This window comes from Ranitomeya variabilis, chromosome 1, assembly GCF_051348905.1.
Source record: "Ranitomeya variabilis isolate aRanVar5 chromosome 1, aRanVar5.hap1, whole genome shotgun sequence".
Classification (NCBI taxonomy): domain Eukaryota; kingdom Metazoa; phylum Chordata; class Amphibia; order Anura; family Dendrobatidae; genus Ranitomeya; species Ranitomeya variabilis.
Window position 1 is genome coordinate 268036770 of NC_135232.1, and position 19217 is coordinate 268055986.

Consider the following 19217-nt stretch of genomic DNA (forward strand, 5'->3'; position numbering starts at 1 on the left):
ACTACCTTCCCTCCTTTCACCTGTTCTTAATGTTGTTATATATTACCAATAAAGTTTATAGTATCTCCATGTATTGTGTGTGACCATTTGTCATCGCTTTTTTTCTTTTTAAGTTTAATCCTTATCGTGATGATAGGTCTTGTTGGTCCTTGTTCACATATGGTACAGATTTCTGTTATATTATGAGTTACCATGGTGATGAGTCATATAAGTTGTTATTCATTTCTTGCTGTGTTCTGCACAGGTTTGCTTGTAGACATGGACTTCAGAGCCAAGGAAATAGCTTGGCGTTCACATATTGATCAGGTGTTTGGAGGGGATGTTTCCATCATACAGCAGGCCACCGACCGCAGATGGGAGGAGCAAGTTATTGAGCTGCAAAATATGGTGGTAAAACGGACAAAACTCTGGTGGAACTGCACTTTTTTGGAAGGGTATCAAAATAGAAAGATGATCCCACGTGGCCTGAGGGTTCGGGTCATTCCTACCTTCCCTGTGGAGGATGCGGCCTTTATTTCTGGTTGGGAGGAGGCGTGCAATAATTGTTCTGGTCAACTCATGAAGTTATTGGGAGATTACAATAAAGGAATCATTGAGCAGTTGGATGCGTCTATTAAAGTAGCAGAGGAGGAATTGAAATTATGTGGGACTGCGGAGCAACTCGATTTATGTAATAAACAGATTGAGAAGTCCCTGGAAAATGTTGTGAAAAAAATCCAAGACACTCAGTCATCTAAAATTGGCAGAGATCGTCATGATTATGAGTGCAAGAGGGTGTACCTATGGAGAAAAAGTAGACAGGGTGATGGACAGATGAGACGGACCCAGTCTCAGTCGTCCATCTCTTCTGTAAGTGATACTTCGGAACGATCTGCATCTTCAGTGACCACACGGTCAAGGATGACTACACGGAACCAGAGAGACTTCACATTTCATCCTTACAGACGAGATGATTTCTCCGCTGAACCTCGCAAACATAACAACAAGGTAATTAACCTTAGCTCACATGATTTCACTGACACTGATTTAGAATTATTAGAGAAGGGTTTATCTTTTTCACCTGCAGCACCCTTTGATGTGTTTGAGGCTGTAAAAGATCTTCACTTATTTGCCAGATCATTGATTTTCAAAAAATATTTTTTTGATGGTAATCTGGCTGCACTCTTCCCCACAGAGGAAGAACAGATAGCCCTTCGTACTTTGGAAGAATTGGCCATGGAACATGACACCCCTGAAGGAGGTATGATCCCAACCTCCATTCGTTCTAGATCCAAAAAATTTCCTCCCTTGTCTTCATGCCCAAACGTAGATTTATTTGTACAAATGGTCACCAAAGATTTTCAGGAAATCCCCAAACATATCTATAAGGACAATTTAACACATGAGGAGAGGGGACGTCTTCGTGTCCTTCAGAATCTTGGGGATGTTGTGTTTAAGCCGGCGGACAAGGGGGGTAACGTGGTGGTTTGGCCCAACTCAATGTATGAGAAGGAGGCCTATCGCCAGTTGAACAACAAAGTTTGTTATAAAAAACTCACGTTTAACCCCTTGTCCGCCTTTTCTAAGAAACTTGTTGACATTGTTAAACAGGCTAGGGATGCTGGTACGATCACTAATGAATTAGCATCAGCATTGCTGACAAGTGATCCTACAATTCCGACATTTTATCTTCTCCCCAAGATACACAAGGACACGAGGACGCCCCCTGGGCGCCCTATAATATCTGGTAGAGGTAATTACCTCGAGAAGGTAAATCAATGGATCGACTCTAAGCTGCAACCATTGGTTGTAAGTCTCCCGTCGTATCTTAAAGATACGGGTGAATTCCTGAGACTTATGGATGGGATCTGTCTCGGGGATGATGAATTACTAGTCACAGCTGACGTCGAATCTTTATACACCAGCATTCGACATTCTGATGGCCTTAGAGCAGTCCAGTTCTTCTTAGATGCATCCAACTCTTCAATTGAAATCAAAAAGCTTATTTGTGATCTCTTAGAATTTTCTTTAACTCATAATTTTTTTGTTTTTAAGGGGTCCTTCTTCCTGCAGCTCCAAGGAACAGCAATGGGTGCTCCCTTTGCCCCTGCATACGCCAACCTGTTCTTGGGGCTGTGGGAGAGGGGCCTCTCCCTGCCAGATCATCCGGAGTCAATGTGCCGTGTCCTTCTGTGGACACGGTACATTGATGACATTTTGATGATCTGGCGGGGTTCTTCTACTAGTCTGCAGGACTTCATGACATCCCTTAATAACAACACCAGTAATATTAAATTGACATATAAATTCGATGACAATGCCATCGAGTTCTTAGATGTCATGGTAAAACGGGATGTACGTGGTGACCTGCAGACGGTTATTTATAGGAAACCAACTTCCACCAATCTCTTGTTGCACGCCTCCTCCTCACATCCTGATCATGTCATCCAATCAGTTCCCACGGGACAGTTCCTCCGTCTACGTAGACTTTGTTCTACAGAGACGGATTTCTGCGAGCAGGCCGAAGATCTTAAAAACAGATTATTGTCCAGAGGCCACAGCAAACGCAGCATCAAAAAAGCTTTTAATAGAGCGAAATACTCTTCGAGGGATTCACTGCTATACAAGAGTAATGTTAAACAAGAGCATGATATTGTCAGGTTTGTTACTAGGTACCACTCCCAATTTCCGATGATGAGAAAGATCTTACAAAAATCATGGCATGTATTGAGGGCTGACCCTGTTATTGCACGATATCTCCCTGAGAGGGCTGGGATGGCAGTCAGACGGTCCAGGAATCTTAGGGATGTCCTGGTACATAGTCATTATACTGGTGAGAGGCTGACCACTTTTTTGGACAGCATGCCGGTTCGGGTGGGGTGTGTTCCGTGTGGCCGCTGCGTCGCATGCCCAAGCATCGAGCATATTGGCGTATTTTCCAACTGGGATAGATCACGTGAATTTAAAATCAAGAAAAAAATCACTTGTACCAGCACTAATGTGATCTATGTCGTCACATGTCCATGTGACAAAATGTATGTTGGAATGACTACTCGCCAACTCAAAACACGCATCCGTGAACATGTTCTGGGCATCGGCGCAGCGGCTACTGTGGAAGACACATCCACCCTCAAAACAATACCACGTCATTTTAAGATCTTTCATGACTGCGATCCTGGCCTCCTCAGGGCTAGAGGGATTGATTTACTTGAAGTAGGGATCCGTGGGGGTGGTACCTTTCAGAGGCTAGCCCGTGTTGAGTCAAGATGGATATGGACTCTGGGCACGGTGCAGCCGACTGGCCTTAATGACAATATCAGCTATGCCCCCTTCTTGTAACTTTAGTATTAATACTATATGTTATATAAAACTGCTCCTCTCCCAAGTGTACATATGGTGTCGGTCCTGCTTGTAGTATCCGCACTTTTACGCTGTTAGTTCTTTGTTTTTAACTTTGTTTTTAACTCACCTTATCGTTTTTAGCACATGTCGACCTGGTAGTACTTCGCGGCATATTCCAGATGTTTATTCCAGGAAGAGGACATCTCCGCTACAATCTGACAAAATCACATGACGACCTGGTGGCACCTAGCGGCATATCCCAGATTTTTATTCCAGAAAGAGGACATCTCCGCAACAATCTGAAAGAAATAAAAGGACTCAGAAGGCACAAATGAGTAATGGACTGTGGCCATTATGATCAAGTTCGCATTTATATTAGCAGTTGTGTATATATTTATATATGCCATTGTTATTATTATCAATTGCTATTGCGTTTTTTATGCATAGACTATAAGATAAGTTCTTTGTATTATTAGTTCTCTAGCCCCTTATGCGATTAAGCTATGCTTGGCCTATGTCTCGATTATATATTTTCTTGGAATTTGTCCCCCATCGAATATGTCATTTGATGTTTTTTGTTTTCTGTTTAAATTTATGCATCTTCTTTGGGGCTATTTGTGGTAATTGCTTTGGGTGGTAGATCTAAGTATAGCGACCCCCCTTCTTATTAATTATTACAACTTGTATGCCTTGAGGTCCAATATATTACTTATAGATATTGTTTTTCGCTGCAGTGGTTGTGCAATCTTTTCAGCGTGATCTCTATGCGCTGGCGCGTTCCTATGATGGCCTTTGGACGCCGCGGATCACTTGGGGCCCCAGTGGTCCTCGGCCCACTATGGTCTTTCTTGGACGCTGCCTGCGTTATGATTTTTATGTAATTGCGCGACCACTTAGGCCTGTTTTGGACGCTGCTGGCGTTGTGGTTCCATAATGTTATGCTGTTTGTGACGCTGCAGCGTTATGGTTTCCATGTTGGTGCGTCTCGTTTTGGACGCTGCTGCGTTATGGTTTCCGCGGTACGGCGCGATCACTTTAGTAGCCACGCCCCTCTACTTCCTGCATATGCGGTCATTGTCTCTCATTCCCTAGTTGCCGCACGGACTTCTTTGGTCGTCGCACCCGCTCATTTCCTGTCCGGGTGCTTTTTAAACCCATGTGCACTCACTGTCTTTGCTCCCTGATGAAGGTGTGATCGCCGAAACGCGCGTTGGGGTGGAAGCGCGCCTCCAGTACTACAGTCCTCCGTGCGGTGGGTACCCTGCTTTAATAGTATTTATTATGTTTGTTTGATAGGCCATGGGACTATAATTAGGATAGCAATACAGCGGCCCTTGTATTTACCTATCTCATATGCTGTGAACGGTTGCTATTTGCTCGGTATTCCTGCCTGCAGTAGGATCCAGTTATTATTATTTTGTGGTTTATTCAGTTTTTTACTATTTTGGTTTTCCTACTTTTGCTTATTTTTTCTACTCTGATAATATATAAGCCTGGAGGACTGTTATTTCTGGTGGCGCCCTTCCTGTTAACTCTTTAACAGTGGTTTCTGTGCTGCTACTACCTTCCCTCCTTTCACCTGTTCTTAATGTTGTTATATATTACCAATAAAGTTTATAGTATCTCCATGTATTGTGTGTGACCATTTGTCATCGCTTTTTTTCTTTTTAAGTTTAATCCTTATCGTGATGATAGGTCTTGTTGGTCCTTGTTCACATATGGTACAGATTTCTGTTATATTATGAGTTACCATGGTGATGAGTCATATAAGTTGTTATTCTAACGCACAACTAGCAGTGGCCGGGTAGCATGCCTACGTTGATTCTAGATGCCCAGCACCAGCCGGAGGACTAAATAATGCTAGCAGAGGGAAATATTAGTCCTAGCTCACCTCTAGAGAAATACCCCGAAAGGAGACAGAGGCCCCCCACATGTATTGGCGGTGAATTAAGATGAAATAACAAACGTAGTATGAAAATAGGTTTAGCAAATTTGAGGTCCACTTACTACATAGCAGAAGACAGAAAGGACACTTTCATGGTCAGCTGAAAACCCTAACAAAACACCATCCAGAAATTACTTTAAAACTCTGGCATTAACTCATAACACCAGAGTGGCAATTCCTGTTCACAAGAGCTTTCCAGACACAGTAACGAAACTTCAGCTGTGAACTGGAACAAAAATGCAAAAACAAACATGGACAAGAGTCCAACTTATCTAGTAGTTGTCTAGGAGCAGGAACAAGCACAGAGAGGCTTCTGATAACATTGTTGACCGGCAAGCAACTAACAGAGCAGCAAGGTTATATAGCGACTCCCACATCTTGATGGGAACAGGTGAACAAAGAAGATGACAACACCAGTTCAATTCCACCAGTAGCCACCGGGGGAGCCCAGAATCCAAATTCACAACAGTACCCCCCCCTCAAGGAGGGGGCACCGAACCCTCACCAGAACCACCAGGGCGATCAGGATGGGCCCTATGAAAGGCACGAACCAGATCAGAGGCATGAACATCAGATGCATTCACCCAAGAATTATCCTCCTGGCCGTATCCCTTCCACTTGACCAGATACTGGAGTCTCCGTCTGGAAACACGAGAGTCTAAGATTTTCTCCACAACGTACTCCAACTCACCCTCAACCAACACCGGAGCAGGAGGCTCAACGGAAGGCACAACCGGTACCTCATACCTGCGCAATAACGACCGATGAAAAACGTTATGAATAGAAAAGGATGCAGGGAGGTCCAAACGGAAGGAAACAGGGTTAAGAATCTCCAATATCTTATACGGGCCGATGAACCGAGGCTTAAACTTAGGAGAAGAGACCCTCATAGGGACAAAACGAGAAGACAACCACACCAAATCCCCAACACAAAGCCGAGGACCAACACGACGGTGGCGGTTGGCAAAAAGCTGAGTCTTCTCCTGGGACAACCTCAAATTGTCCACCACCTGCCCCCAGATCTGATGCAATCTCTCCACCACAGCATCCACTCCAGGACAATCCGAAGTTTCCACCTGACCAGAGGAAAATCGAGGATGAAACCCCGAATTACAGAAAAACGGGGACACCAAAGTGGCAGAGCTGGCCCGATTATTGAGAGCGAACTCCGCCAATGGCAAAAAAGCAACCCAATCATCCTGGTCAGCAGACACAAAACACCTCAGATATGTCTCCAGGGTCTGATTAGTCCGCTCGGTCTGGCCATTCGTCTGAGGATGGAAAGCGGACGAAAAAGATAAATCTATGCCCATCCTAGCACAGAATGCCCGCCAAAATCTAGACACGAATTGGGTCCCTCTGTCAGAAATGATATTCTCAGGAATACCATGCAAACGAACAACATTTTGAAAAAACAGAGGAACCAACTCGGAAGAAGAAGGCAACTTGGGCAGAGGAACCAAATGGACCATCTTAGAGAAACGGTCGCACACCACCCAGATGACAGACATCTTCTGAGAAACAGGCAGATCTGAAATAAAATCCATCGAGATGTGCGTCCAAGGCCTCTTAGGAATAGGCAAGGGCAACAATAATCCACTAGCCCGAGAGCAACAAGGCTTGGCCCGAGCACAAACATCACAAGACTGCACAAAGCCTCGCACATCTCGTGACAGGGAAGGCCACCAGAAGGACCTTGCCACCAAATCCCTGGTACCAAAAATGCCAGGATGACCTGCCAACGCAGAAGAATGAACCTCAGAGATGACTCTACTGGTCCAATCATCAGGAACAAACAGTTTATCAGGTGGGCAACGATCCGGTCTATCCGCCTGAAACTCCTGCAAGGCCCGCCGCAGGTCTGGAGAAACGGCTGACACTACCACTCCATCCTTAAGGATACCTGTGGGCTCAGAGTTACCAGGCGAGTCAGGCTCAAAACTCCTAGAAAGGGCATCCGCCTTAACATTCTTAGAACCCGGTAGGTATGACACCACAAAATTAAACCGAGAGAAAAATAATGACCAGCGCGCCTGTCTAGGATTCAGGCGCCTGGCGGTCTCAAGATAAATCAAGTTTTTGTGGTCAGTCAATACCACCACCTGATGTCTGGCCCCCTCAAGCCAATGGCGCCACTCCTCAAAAGCCCACTTCATGGCCAAAAGCTCCCGATTCCCAACATCATAATTCCGCTCAGCGGGCGAAAATTTACGGGAAAAGAAGGCACAAGGCCTCATCACGGAGCAGTCAGAACTTTTCTGCGACAACACTGCCCCAGCTCCGATCTCAGAAGCGTCGACCTCAACCTGAAAAGGTAGAGCAACATTAGGCTGACGCAACACAGGGGCAGAGGAAAAACGGCGCTTAAGCTCCCGAAAGGCCTCCACAGCGTCAGGGGACCAATCAGCAACATCAGCACCCTTCTTAGTCAAATCGGTCAATGGCTTAGCAATATCCGAAAAACCAGCAATAAATCGACGATAAAAGTTAGCAAAGCCCAAAAATTTCTGAAGACTCTTAAGAGAAGAGGGCTGCGTCCAATCACAAATAGCTTGAACCTTGACAGGATCCATTTCAATGGAAGAGGGAGAAAAAATATATCCCAAAAAGGAAATCCTCTGTACCCCAAAAACACACTTAGAACCCTTCACACACAAAGAATTAGACCGCAAAACCTGGAAAACCCTCCTGACTTGCTGGACATGAGAGTCCCAGTCATCCGAAAAAATCAGAATATCATCCAGATACACAATCATAAATTTATCCAAATAATCGCGAAAAATATCATGCATAAAGGACTGGAAAACTGACGGAGCATTTGAAAGACCAAAAGGCATCACTAAATACTCAAAGTGGCCCTCGGGCGTATTAAATGCGGTTTTCCACTCATCCCCCTGCCTGATTCGCACCAAATTATACGCCCCATGAAGGTCAATCTTAGAGAACCACTTGGCCCCCTTTATGCGAGCAAACAAATCAGTCAGCAACGGCAATGGGTATTGATATTTTACAGTGATTTTATTCAAAAGCCGATAATCGATACATGGTCTCAAAGAGCCGTCTTTTTTTGACACAAAGAAAAAACCGGCTCCTAAGGGAGATGACGATGGACGAATATGTCCCTTTTCCAAGGACTCCTTTATATATTCTCGCATAGCAGCATGTTCAGGCACAGACAGATTAAATAAACGACCCTTTGGGTATTTACTACCCGGGATTAAATCTATGGCACAATCGCACTCTCGGTGCGGAGGTAATGAACCAAGCTTGGATTCTTCAAAGACGTCACGATAGTCAGACAGGAACTCAGGAATTTCAGAGGGAATAGATGATGAAATGGAAACCACAGGTACATCCCCATGAGCCCCCTTACATCCCCAGCTCAACACAGACATAGCTTTCCAGTCGAGGACTGGGTTGTGAGATTGCAGCCAAGGCAATCCTAGCACCAAATCATCATGTAGATTATGCAGCACCAGAAAGCGAATAATCTCCTGGTGATCCGGATTAATACGCATAGTTACTTGTGTCCAGTATTGTGGTTTATTATTAGCCAATGGGGTGGAGTCAATCCCCTTCAGAGGAATAAGAGTCTCCAAAGGCTCTAAATCATACCCACAGCGTTTGGCAAAGGACCAATCCATAAGACTCAAAGCGGCGCCAGAGTCGACATAGGCGTCCGTGGTAATAGATGACAAAGAGCAAATCAGGGTCACAGATAGAATAAACTTAGACGGTAAGGTGCAAATGGAAACAGATTTATCAAGTTTTTTAGTGCGCTTAGAGCATGCGGATATAACATGAGTAGAATCACCACAATAGAAACACAACCCATTTTTCCGTCTAAAATTCTGCCGCTCGCTTCGGGACAGAATTCTATCACACTGCATACTCTCTGGCGACTTCTCAGTGGACACCGCCAGATGGTGCACTGGTTTGCGCTCCCGCAAACGCCTATCGATCTGAATAGCCATTGTCATGGACTCACTCAGACCCGCAGGCACAGGGAACCCCACCATAACATCCTTAATGGCATCAGAGAGACCCTCTCTGAAAGTCGCCGCCAGGGCGCACTCATTCCACTGAGTAAGCACAGACCATTTACGGAATCTTTGACAGTAAATTTCCGCTTCATCTTGCCCCTGAGATAGGGACATCAAAGTTTTTTCTGCCTGAAGCTCCAAATGAGGTTCGTCATAAAGCAACCCCAAGGCCAGAAAAAACGCATCCACATTGAGCAACGCAGGATCCCTTGGTGTCAATGAAAAAGCCCAGTCTTGAGGGTCGCCCCGGAGCAAGGAAATCACAATCCTGACCTGCTGTGCAGGGTCTCCGGCAGAGCGAAATTTCAGGGACAAAAATAATTTGCAATTATTTCGAAAATTCTGAAACCCAGATCTATTCCCCGAGAAAAATTCCGGCAAAGGAATTCTCGGCTCAGATACAGGTGCATGACAAACAAAGTCTTGCAAATTTTGTACCTTCGTGGCGAGATTATTCAAACCTGCAGTTACACTCTGAAGATCCATTACAAACAGGTGGACACAGAGCCATTCAAAGATTAGAAGGAGAAAAAAAAAAAAAAAAAAAATTCTCAGCAGACTTCTTATTTCTCTCCTTTCTCAGCCAAGGATTTTAACCCTTTAGTGGCCGGTCAAACTGTCATGTTCTCAATGGCAAGAGAACATAGCATCAGCATATATAGGAACTAGCTCTTGGAAGATGGGAACTGAGCTGACCATGAACTAAACCTAACGCACAACTAGCAGTGGCCGGGTAGCATGCCTACGTTGATTCTAGATGCCCAGCACCAGCCGGAGGACTAAATAATGCTAGCAGAGGGAAATATTAGTCCTAGCTCACCTCTAGAGAAATACCCCGAAAGGAGACAGAGGCCCCCCACATGTATTGGCGGTGAATTAAGATGAAATAACAAACGTAGTATGAAAATAGGTTTAGCAAATTTGAGGTCCACTTACTACATAGCAGAAGACAGAAAGGACACTTTCATGGTCAGCTGAAAACCCTAACAAAACACCATCCAGAAATTACTTTAAAACTCTGGCATTAACTCATAACACCAGAGTGGCAATTCCTGTTCACAAGAGCTTTCCAGACACAGTAACGAAACTTCAGCTGTGAACTGGAACAAAAATGCAAAAACAAACATGGACAAGAGTCCAACTTATCTAGTAGTTGTCTAGGAGCAGGAACAAGCACAGAGAGGCTTCTGATAACATTGTTGACCGGCAAGCAACTAACAGAGCAGCAAGGTTATATAGCGACTCCCACATCTTGATGGGAACAGGTGAACAAAGAAGATGACAACACCAGTTCAATTCCACCAGTAGCCACCGGGGGAGCCCAGAATCCAAATTCACAACACCCGGCTGAAATAAGCCACTTAGAATACCGGCACCTCCGGTGAGGAGATTGTGTGTATGGTTTCAGGGCCCCGGCTGAAATAAGCCACCTAGAATACCGGCTCCTCCGGTGAGGAGATTGTATGTTTGCCTCCTTGACTGCGTGACCACAAGCTGCTATCTGCTCAGCAGTTACTGTGTATTCCTGTGGAGTTTAACAGGACACAGTCCTTTCTTTATAGCGACTCTGTGAAGCAACAGAGATCGCTTCTACCACCATATAGTGCCGCCGTTTGCCAGCAGCAGGTTCTTTTCCTGCACGGTGGACCCCGGGCTGCGAACGCACCAAATAACATCTCTATATTTACTCGGTGCGTACCGCCAGCCCTAACAGTTATTTACTACTTTTTTTATTTTGATCACTGTGATAGGATCTCACAGTGACCAAAATAAAACAAGAGGAAGAATCTTCATCTGCCGGCCGGCACATCACGGCGGGCGCACTGCGCATGCGCCCGCCATTTTCTTCCCAGAGGAAGAAGCCGGCGGCCAGGAACTGGCGCATGAGGACCCAGGGACACCGGTAAGTATGATAGGATCCCCAAATCCCCCTATTTCTCTGTCCTCTGATGTGCGATCACATCAGAGGACAGAGAATGACACGCCGCTTTTTTTTTTCTTTTTGCGTTCGCCGGTAAACGGTTAATTACCAGCTATCACAAAATAGGGGTCGGTAAAAACCGACCCAGATCATGTTCTTTGGGGTCTCGGCTACCCCGGCAGCCGAGACCCCAAAGATCTGCCGGGTGCCGGCCGGCGGGCACACTGCGCATGCGCCCGCCATTTTTTCCCGGAAAAAGATGGTGGCGCCCATTGGGAGCCACGAGGAGCATCGGGGGAGACGGGTGAGTATCGGGGGGCTATCGGGGACCACATTTCTCTGTCCTCTAATGTGCGATCACATCGCAGGACAGAGAAATTAAATGGCAAATCGCGGGGTTTTTTTGCGGCCGCCGGTAAACGGTTATTTACCGGCGATCGCAACCCGGGGGTCGGTAAAAACCCCCCGAATCATGTTCTCTGGGGTCTCAGCTACCCCCGGCAACCGAGACCTCAGAGAAAATCCGACTCTGGGGGGCGCTATACACTTTTTCCACAGCGCCGTTAATTAACGGCGCTGTGGTTTAAGTACCCTTAACTGCCGCCGTTAAAAGGCGTACTGGCGGTCGTTAAGGGGTTAAACAGCAGATCTTTTGCACACTGGTTGCCAAAGGCGCCAATCTGCCCCTATTAGGTGCGTTTGCTTCCATTGTGGTAACCGTTCCTTTAATTGGAAATTCTTATTTGACAAAAAAAAATTCTGTCAAGTAAGGCGGAATATGACACCAAAAAGTAAGCATTTGTTGCATTCTTAACACCAAAGCGGTGTGCTAAGCGATTAATCACTGGGTTTCTTAGCTACTGTATGAGCTGCACCTTTATATTTTCACCATTAAATTGGTTTTCTGGATCAGAAAATCCCTGATCCCCTGGCTGCAGTTTGTCTTTTAGGCTGGAATCACACGAGCGTGTATAAAAAAAAAACAAAAAAAAACGGTCCAATGTTGACCCAGAAAAGTAGGATGCGAGTACAATGTGATTTTTGTCATCTAGCATCCGTATGACATCCATATTAAGTTAATCTGTATAAAATGTATATTTAACATCATCTTTTACATACTGTAATTATATATGCAATTTACAACTAGTTTTCAAACTAATAAAGCAATCTTATATAAAGAGATAGATATCCTGTAGACATATAATTTCATAAGCCCACTACATATAACAAACTTGCACACTTTAGTGCCTTTCATGTGACACTAAAGGGTGTTAATCCTTATTTGATCTATTAAATAAATAATAAAAAAACAATGTGATGTCCCCCCTATAATTGATAACCAGCCAAAGTAAAGCAGACAGCTGTGGGCTGATATTTCTAGGCTGGGAAGGTCCCTGGTTACGGGGCCCTTCCCAGCCTAAAAATATTTGCCCGCAGCTGCCTCAGAAGCGAAACATCAGTTCTTCATTCACCCTCCCCAGGTGCGATGTTAAGTCTTTGCTGCTTACAGTCAACATCACTGCAGCCAATGAGCTCACAGTGTTGTCGATGTGACATCAGCATTGCAGACAATGGCAGGTATTTCAAAAGGACAATAGGAGTTTTTTTAAAAATCAATACACAAAACTTTATTAAACACCACATAATTACTTAGAAAAACACATACCTATAAAATACAGATTAAGAACACCATAAAATGGAATCCAGTACAATATCAATCAAAAAAATCAAGTGTCAACAGTAAGGGAAGAGGAAGCCCTAATTTCTATGTACCCCCACTTTCAAGCCATAACCCTCTCTATTAGCAATCACTGTGTAACCCATTGTACCTATTATCAACCACAGAGGATAAGGCTTTCAAGGGAGGGAATATTTCCCCTAAGGTCCTGTATCAACCATGCCAAATTGTGTCCGCTCCTACCATGTAAATTAAAGGTAATAGAGCAAGGTCCTCTTACCCATTACTGGATTCCACAAAAACGAAAGTGTGCAGCCCCGACGCGCGTTTTGCTGCTCTACCGCATGCTTTCTCAAGGGGAGGTGCTCATTCATTCACCTACAGGACCTTTTAGCCCAGAAATCCCAGTCACGTGTACATCAGTTGACCAGGCCACTGATTGCTGTGTGGAAGCGGCGCATGCGACAATGGCAAATGCTGGGAGCAGTGGAAACTCGGACCCGGGAAGGGTGAGTAAAGCAAGGCTTTTTTTTCTTTAAATGAACAGCAGCAAGAAAAAAAAAATGCTCCCAAACTCCCTTTAATCTCTCTAATCTAAAACCCACAGGACAGGATCTGGATGATGGATTCTAGCTCAGTGTAAGGGTACTGTCACACAGTGCAATTTTGATCGCTACGACGGTACGATTCGTGACGTTCTAGCGATATCCATACGATATCGCAGTGTCTGACACGCAGCAGCGATCAGGGACCCTGCTGAGAATCGTACGTCGTAGCAGATCGTTTGGAACTTTCTTTCGTCGCTTGATCTCCCGCTGACATCTCTGGATCGTTGTGTGTGACAGCGATCCGTTCGCTTGTAACCAGGGTAAACATCGGGTAACTAAGCGCAGGGCCGCGCTTAGTAACCCGATGTTTACCGTGGTTACCAGCGTAAACGTAAAAAAAACAAACAGTACATACTCACATTCCGGTGTCTGTCCTCCGGCGTCTCAGCTTCTCTGCACTGTGAGCGCCGGCCAGCCAGAAAGCGAGCACAGCGGTGACGTCTGACGTCACCGCTCTGCTTTCCGGCCGCTGTGCTTACACAGTGCAGAGAAGCACAGCGCCGGGGGACAGACACCGGAATGTGAGTATGTACTGGTTTTTTTTTTTACGTTTACGCTGGTAACCACGGTAAACATCGGGTTACTAAGCGCGGCCCTGCGCTTAGTAACCCGATGTTTACCCTGGTTACCCGGGGACTTCGGCATCGCTCCAGCGCCGTGATTGCAACGTGTGACCGCAGTCTACGACGCTGGAGCGATAATCATACGATCGCTGCGACGTCACGGATCGTGCCGTCGTAGCGATCAAAATGGCACTGTGTGACAGTACCCTAAGAGTTCTGTGTTGGAATTGCGGGATGACTGTATGAACTCATAGTAAAATGCTGTATATGAATTGCATTCCAAAGATGTATATAAGATTGCCAGGGGCTACATGGTCAAAGATGACATTAAACTGATGTCATAGCACTTCGTAATGTTAGTGTCAAATATGGTTGCAAGAACACAATACACGGATTTCATACAACCTGCATTATAGCAACTTACGTTATAGTACAATGAGAAGCCGCATAAAGTGATATTTGGACTTGACACGTCGGTCAAAGCCTGAGTGGTTGTGCAGTCTCAACTTAAGTGTTGGGGACATAAAAGCCACCTAAAAAACACCATGTTTTTCATGATGTTTTTTTGCAGCAAATATGCTGCAGACAGTTGTTTGATTAAATGGGTTTTCCAGGTTTAAATGTTTTTTGATGCATAAGCAAAAATAAAGACCATAGCTATATCCCCCACATCCTAGCTCCAATGCCGGCTCTCCATAGTTGATCCAGTTTCGTTTTAGACTAAAGTGGTGGTGTCTCAGTGACCTATCACTGGGCGCAAAGGTCTCATGCTGTCTACTGGTGCCCACAACCATTACTCGAACGTCGTCAGGATGGTCCAACAGTCTAATGTGTTTGGGGCCTGCCAACTCTCAACAGATGACGTTTGATGCAGGAAAAGGCCGGCGTCAGACCTAGCGTAGGAAAATACGGTCCATTTTTTACAGCCGAGATACGCAGAAAAGTTCCCTGATCAGTGTTCCGTATGTAATCTGTTGGCAAGGTGTGGCAGCGTATTTTGCGCATGCCATCCTCCGTATGTAATCCGTATGGCATCCGTAGTGCGTTTTTTCACGCAACCTTCCAAAATGGACATTTAACGATTTTGAGGTCTGAAATTAATTTAAATCATCATCAGCAACCCTATTTATTGCCTCTACAACAGGTGGCAGCCTCCAATCTGGCCATTTTGTTGCTGTCCTTCTGTTGGTGTGTTGGTGGTTCTTTGGCAACATGTCTGACCTACTGAATTTCACCCCAACTGAGCGTGTGTTACATAACTGGGTGTTGTCACGTCGCTTTGGCCAGCCATACCCAGTGATAGTGGATCCGAGGAGGAGGAGAAGAATGTGGGTCCATCCGCTTTTGAGGGAACACCTCACTAAAGACCATTTTCACCGGCTATATGCATCTCTCCGGACACATCCAGACAAATTTTTCCAGTACTGTCGCATGAGTATTGTGACCGTTGATATTTTGTTGGAGACAGTGCGACCTGTAATAACATTTCAGAACACCAGGATGCGGAAATGTATATCCTCAGAGGAGCGTCTTCTCCTTACGTTACGGTATGTATTCCCCATCCTCACATACTCTTTGTTGATGATGTTTTTCTAATATAAATGTGTTATTTAGTTTTGCTTAGCATCTGAAGTAAATTTATTAATATGATATGCTAAAAATAAACTAAAATCTTACTTAGAATATGTAGTTAATGTTAAATTCACATAGCCAGTATATAATATATATATATATATATGTATGTATATATATATACATTTATATATACATACACTAGATGGTGGCCCGATTCTAACGCATCGGGTATTCTAGAATATGCATGTCCACGTAGTATATTGCCCAGTGACGTAGTATATTGACCAGTGAGGTAGTATATTGCCCAGTTACGTAGTATATTGCACAGCCACGTAGTATATTGCCCAGTTACGTAGTATATTGCACAGCCACGTAGTATATTGCACAGCGACGTAGTATACAGCACAGAGCCACGTAGTATATTGCCCAGTTACGTAGTATACAGCACAGAGCCACGTAGTATATTGCACAGCGACGTAGTATACAGCACAGAGCCACATAGTATATTGCCCAGTTACGTAGTATATTTCCCAGTGACGTAGTATATTGCCCAGCCATGTAGTATATTGCCCAGTGACGTAGTACAGCACAGAGCCACGTAGTATATTGCACAGCGACGTAGTATACAGCACAGAGCCACGTATGTCACAGGTTAAAAATCAAAAATAAACATATACTCACCTTCCGAGGGGCCCCTTGTAGTTCTGTCACCTGTGTTCGGTTCAGGCGGCAGCTTCCGGTCCGAGGGTGTGATGACGTCGCGGTCACATGACCGTGATGTGACGGCAGGTCCTTCTCGCGCAGGCGCGCAGGGCCTGTGATGACGTCGCGGTCACATGACCATGACGTCATGGCAGGTCCTTGTCGCACACCAACCTTAGCACCGGAACCTGCCGCTTGCATGGACCGGTGTTGTGGATTCTGTTTGTGGGCTCCCTCTGGTGGTTACTGCTGGTACTGGGTGACTTTGGTGGGTTGCGGCCTTTGGTTTCCACCTGTCCATCAGAGGCTGGGTGTTTCCTATTTTACCTGGCCTTTCTGTCATTTCCCTTGCCGGCTATCAATGTATTCAGATGTGCTCTGTTTGGTTCCTGCCTACCTGCTCCCAGATCTTTCAGGATAAGCTAAGTGCTGATTTTCAGTTGTTTGTTTTTTTGTCCAGCTTGCTTATTATGTCTCTATGCTAGCTGGTAGCTCTAGTGGACTGAGGTTCTCCCCTTGTGCCATGAGTTGGCACATGGGTTCTTGTAATCTCAGGATGTTTTTTTTGATTAGGGTTTTTTGCTGACCGCTCAGTCCCCTTTTGTATCGTTCTGCTTTCTAGTTTACAGCGGGCCTCAATTTGCTAAAACTATATATATCATCTCTATGTGTGTGCCTTCCTCTCATTTCACCGTCAATACATGTGAGGGGGCAACTATATCTTTTGGGGTTCATTCCTCTGGAGGCAAGTGAGGTCTTTATTTTCTCTGCAGTACTAGTTAGCTCTTAGGCTGGTGCGTGGCGTCTAGAACCAACGTAGGCACGCTCCCTGGCTATCTCTAGTTGCGTTTGTCAGGCGTAGGGCAGCGGTCAGCCCAGGTTCCATCACCCTAGAGCTCGTCCGTTGTCTATTTGTACTTTGCTTGTCCTGTGCTATCCCTAGCCATTGGGGATTCATGACAGACCGGTCACCGGAGCGTCGGAAAGGCAGCGGAAGGTGAGTATATAATGATTTCTTTTTTTAACATTAGATGTTTTTACTATTAAGGCTGCATAGGCAGCCTCAATAGTAAAAACTTAGTCACACAGGGTTATTAGTGGTGGTAACGGAGTGAGTTACCCGCGGCATAACGCGGTCCGTTACCGCTGGCATTAACCCTGTGTGAGCCGTGACTGCGGGGAGTATGGAGCGGGCGCCGAGCACTGACTGCAGGGGAGTAGGGAGGGACTAATCGGACTGTGCCCGTTGCTGATTGGTCTCGCCAGCTGCCTGTCATGGCTGCCGCGACCAATCAGCGAATGAATATCCGTGACGGAAGTTGCCGACAGAAAGACGGAAGTACCCCCTAGACAATAATATATATAGATATTCAAATTATAACATATAGACAGCATTATCTTTCCAGGGAGTAGCACCCTGAGGTGAAAGAGAAAATAATTTGTAAAGATATCACGGACTTTTAGTCCTGAAAGTGGACGATGCTGAGGGATGACATGTGGTGTAGGCCTACCCACAATGGCCAACACACCTTCAGCACCATCAGCTGAGGAGCACTCATGTAGTCTGGTGAAATTATGTAATATTACACAAGCTTTTATAACTTCGTTGACGTTGGCTTCACTCAGCTGAATTGCAGACTGGAGGACCCATCATTTGGCACAAAGAATGCCAAAGGCGCACTCCACCAGTCGCCATGCCCGTGATAAACGTAAGTTAAATATTCGCCGCCGGTGGTCCAGGTTTTGACGGGGATATGGCCTCATTACATGTCTGGTTAACTGGAAGGCCTCATCTGCCACAAGGACATACGGCATATATATATATATACACAGTGTATATATATATATATATATCTATAATATAACGCTGGGAGCGTCACTCTGTCCGAAGCCTCTATAGACTGCGCAAGCGCAAGCGCCGGCGCAGTCTGGACCGCACAGAGCGACGCTCCCAGGAGATCGCGGTATGCGTAAGCGCTGAACGCACACCGCGATCTCCACCGGACAAGCAGGGACGAGCCAGGAGGCGGAGGGTGAGTATACTTACCTGACCCGTTCCACCGACGCGCTTCCGGGCCGTGACTGTCCCCCTGCTCCCGGAATCGGCGCCTGCGCAGTCCGCGCTTTCCGGCGCCATTTTCTTGAAGACACATTGCACTGTCTTCAAGAAAATGGCGCCGGAAAGCGCGGACTGCGCAGGCGCCGACTCCGGGAGCAGGACCAAGAAAATGGCCGCACCCAGCACAGCCGCCGCACCCAGCACAGCCGACCATAGCCGCCCACAGCCACGCACAGGCGCCCACAGCCACGCACAGCCACCCATAGCCACGCACAGCCGCCGCACCCAGCACAGCCGCCCACAGCCACGCACAGCCGCCGCACCCAGCACAGCCGACCACAGCCACGCACAGCCGCCGCACCCAGCACAGCCGACCACAGCCGCCGCACCCAGCACAGCCGCCCACAGCCGCCCACAGCCACGTACAGCCACCCATAGCCACGCACAGCCGCCGCACCCAGCACAGCCGCCGCACCCAGCACAGCCGCCCACAGCCACGCAGCCGCCGCACCCAGCACAGCCACCCACAGCCGCCGCACCCAGCACAGCCGCCGCACCCAGCACATCCGCCGCACCCAGCACAGCCATGCACAGCCGCCACAGCCACGCACAGCCGCCCACAGCCACGGACAGCCGCCGCACCCAGCACAGCCGCCGCACCCAGCACAGCCGCCCACAGCCACGCACAGCCGCCGCACCCAGCACAGCCGACCACAGCCGCCGCACCCAGCACAGCCGACCACAGCCGCCGCACCCAGCACAGCCGCCCACAGCCGCCCACAGCCACGCAGCCGCCGCACCC

General features: G+C 46.6%; 1 protein-coding gene and 1 long non-coding RNA gene across 3 annotated transcripts in view; one reads left to right on the forward strand and one right to left on the reverse strand.

Moving 5' to 3' along the window:
* Nucleotides 1–19217, reverse strand: part of LOC143814627 (uncharacterized) — a 57923-nt gene that overhangs the window by 26027 nt on the left and 12679 nt on the right. The window lies entirely within an intron of this gene.
* LOC143793917 (uncharacterized) lies at nt 267–4735 on the forward strand. The gene is made up of 3 exons (XR_013220333.1): nt 267–987; nt 1175–1240; nt 3463–4735. It is a non-coding gene; the product is annotated as an uncharacterized LOC143793917 (long non-coding RNA).